Source organism: Cryptomeria japonica, chromosome 8 (assembly GCF_030272615.1).
Source record: "Cryptomeria japonica chromosome 8, Sugi_1.0, whole genome shotgun sequence".
Classification (NCBI taxonomy): domain Eukaryota; kingdom Viridiplantae; phylum Streptophyta; class Pinopsida; order Cupressales; family Cupressaceae; genus Cryptomeria; species Cryptomeria japonica.
The window spans coordinates 645777279-645780051 of NC_081412.1; positions in this window are offsets into that span (position 1 = coordinate 645777279).

Consider the following 2773-nt stretch of genomic DNA (forward strand, 5'->3'; position numbering starts at 1 on the left):
ATGCCATCATATTTTCATGATTGATCCTTTTTATATCATGTTATTACATCAACACTTGTGATCATATTCAAAGAGCATTGCATCATTATCATTATCACTATTAACAAGATTGAGGTATAATATTGCAGATCCAACATTTTACTTCAGAGCTTTCCATTCATTTATTTCATTAAGAGTTAATTACAAACTCGAAGTCTGACGTAGGCAAACCCCTATCAACCTATTCACAATTAACACTCATTGAGTGCATTCTAACGCTTGGTTAGTGGTTTAGGGTTGTTAATGATGGAAAATATTATTGAGAATCCTATCTGTTAATCACAGATCTTGATATCTAGAAGTAGATGTGAACCGGTAGCCAGTTAACATGTAATTCAGGCTGAGCAGAACAGTTTTGGTCTGGAAGCTTTCCTGTGATTATGGTGTCATGAATCATGTATGGGATGATTGGACCGACATAGAGACATCATTTTATCATCAATTTGGTTATCCGTGTTTGTCTTTTATGATCCGGCCAAGCCGACATATGACTACACGTTACATTAGCAGGCCAACTTGATAAATGGTTATTTTGTGATTGCGGATATATAAGACCAGTGCAAAAGATATTTTGGTGTGTGGTATGATTGATTTGTGAGCAAGTGGCGACCAAGAATCCTTTGTAGTGCAGTTTCACATGCACATTCTTGATCTCATAATTGACTGAGATAGGAAACATAGCAGAGTTGTAGAGCAAATATAGTCAGAGATTTGGTACTTAGACGGAACTCATCCAGGAATTATTAGATGCTACTTTGGAGTTATTTCATTGTATTTCATCACTGTAATTAATCATTAAGGTAGTGAGCCTTCTGGGGTTGTAGCCCTTATTGTAATTGAGCAGTGAGCTCTAAGTAGTGTGCCTAAATGCTTGTGCATTCCCCCTCATGTAATATTATTTTTCTACTGGACATAGTGGAATAATATTTGTGGGTTCAAATCCCACCGTGGTTTTTCCCATTTGGGTTTCCACATAAAAATCTTGGTGTTATGATTTTGTGGTTGGTTGTTTTGAGTTTCTACTTTTTAGTTTCATGCATTTTCTGTTAGGATAATCGGTGAACAAATGAGAGGGGGGTAAATCAGTTGTTAATAGATTATGAAACTTTAAGCACACAAAACCTTTTACTAGAATGCATAAACCAAATACCAGAATATTAGATAAATCAATTAAGCACAAACATAAATCATAAACTAATTACCATGCATCCACAAGACATAAGACCAATATTTGTACGTGGAAAACCTGGTAAAGGAAAAAACCATGGTGGGAAGCCTACCCACAGTCAGATAATACTTCTCCAGTAAGTATGTGATTACAATAAGGGGCCTGCACATGTAGGAAGGCCAATAGCGTAGAGCACACTGCTCATCGCAAAGGAGCCTCACTAAATACAAAAGAAATACAAAATACAATCAGGAAATAAGAATGAATTGCAAGAACAACATCTCCTATGCCTGAGTACAATTCCAGTTAAGCTCAACACTGGAGACCTCTTAAACTTGTTATACAAACCCAATTCGATCACCTATTATCGACCAAACCTTCTGCATATGATTACAACTTTAATCACACACAGATAATTCTTTATCCTATACCATATGTCATGATCTACAAAGAGATCTTACATCATATTTATACCAATCCGGGACCTAAAGAATTAGGTCAACCACCTAAAAGATGATACAATAAATCCATTACATAAATTTGCAAACCAATGATAAACCAAGTCGGCCTAAGACCAAAACAACGTTAACCAAACAATAAATCCAACCGGTAATGCATCGGGAACATCCACCAACACGTTACACAAACCGGTCCATAACCTAACACAATAGCACCATACCTAGAATAGATCACCATAAGCCAAATGGAACATGAACACGATAACCATCAACATCCGAATAACTTTCTAGAAGCCGTACCAATGCCACTTATCAAATTCATCACAATATCTTCAACAAAGCTCTGCCGGTAGAACACTTACTAGTAATCAAAAGGCTTACTAGAACATATGATAGTTTCTAGATCACCATATCCCAAATGAACTGAATGTGACAAGCATATGAACCATATGAATGACCGAACCAAACCAATTCCACTAATCAGAATATACTAGAGACAAATCTCCTGATCATCATCAAAGTCCAACCACTCTATCAGAATCTGGTAAACAACCAAATAAGCTAGTGTTGACATCAATGAAAAACATCAGTGCAACACATAATCAATTCCTCCAAATTGCCAACAATCTCCCCCTTTGGTATTGATGGAAACACTAGATGTGAAAAATATCCAATTGCCAAGAAGTGCCAAACAAGTCTCCCCCAATGGAAGACATCCAACAATCTCCCCAAGATGATATAACAATGAAGTTCTGAACCAAAGACCAAACTCCCCCTGTGACTGATATCTTTGTTAAGCTCTATTTTTCACATGAATATCTCCCTCCCTTTGACATCAATGCTAGAAATCTAACTTCAACATCAAAGAAAAATCATAAAACTTTTGAACCATACAACTGACTATTCCCCCTGAGTAGTAGCACCAACTCATAAATCCAGAATGAATAATAATTCTGATAAATGCATACCAGACTGATAGTAGTCCGCATAACTCAATTCTTTATCGGAGGGGTAGAGACCCCCAATATGTCTCTAAAATACTCAAATGATTCCTTAGACAAAGGTTTAGTGGAGATATCTACAATTAGTGTTCACATAAACCAATCTG